The sequence below is a fragment of the Bombina bombina genome, chromosome 10, assembly GCF_027579735.1.
Source record: "Bombina bombina isolate aBomBom1 chromosome 10, aBomBom1.pri, whole genome shotgun sequence".
In the NCBI taxonomy this organism is placed as follows: Eukaryota; Metazoa; Chordata; class Amphibia; order Anura; family Bombinatoridae; genus Bombina; species Bombina bombina.
The window spans coordinates 114,933,335-114,934,074 of record NC_069508.1 but is presented as its reverse complement, the minus strand read 5'-3'; positions in this window follow the sequence as shown (position 1 = coordinate 114,934,074).

Sequence of the window (740 nt, the reverse complement as noted above, 5' to 3'; positions counted from 1 at the left end):
ATAAAACATGATTCCTGCCCCCAACCAAGACACCTGTCAGATTGTTTCTACAAGCTATCACCAAAGATTCTAGGGAAATATTAAATAAAAGTGGGGACAATGGACAACCCTGTCTAGTCCCTTTCTGGAGAAAGATATTTGAAGACTTATTTCCATTAATAATAAGAGAAGATGCGGGCTTGCTATAAATCAATTTAGTGAAATTTAAAAAGTGACCAGATATCCCAAAATTTTCAATATAGGTAAATAAATGATTCCATGAGATTGAATCGAACGCTTTTTCGGCATCTAGCATAATCAGAGCAAAATCTCCTGTAATTTGATTTTTTACCATCCTGTATATGGGATTTAATCCAGTAGTGCTCAATAAACATCAACACTGTTCTAATATTTTTCATTGCTGTTCTCCCCTGCATAAAATCCATCTGATCAGGATGTATTAAGAGAATTTAATACTTTTTTGAGACGGTTCGCTATAATAGAAGACAAGATTTTATAGTCCACATTAAGAAGGGAGATATGACTGTAGGAGTCCATAGACTCAGGATCCTTGTATTTTTTTAAGATTAATACAATATTAGAATTTGTAAAAAATTTGGATAGCATCTCATTTTTAGTATAGTATTTATTATACAGGGAAGAGAGCCTAGGAGTAATCTGCTCTGCCAGAATCTTATAAAACTCTGCTGGAATCTGGTCTGGACCAAGAGATTTTGCATTAGTCGCGCTTTTAATTGCTT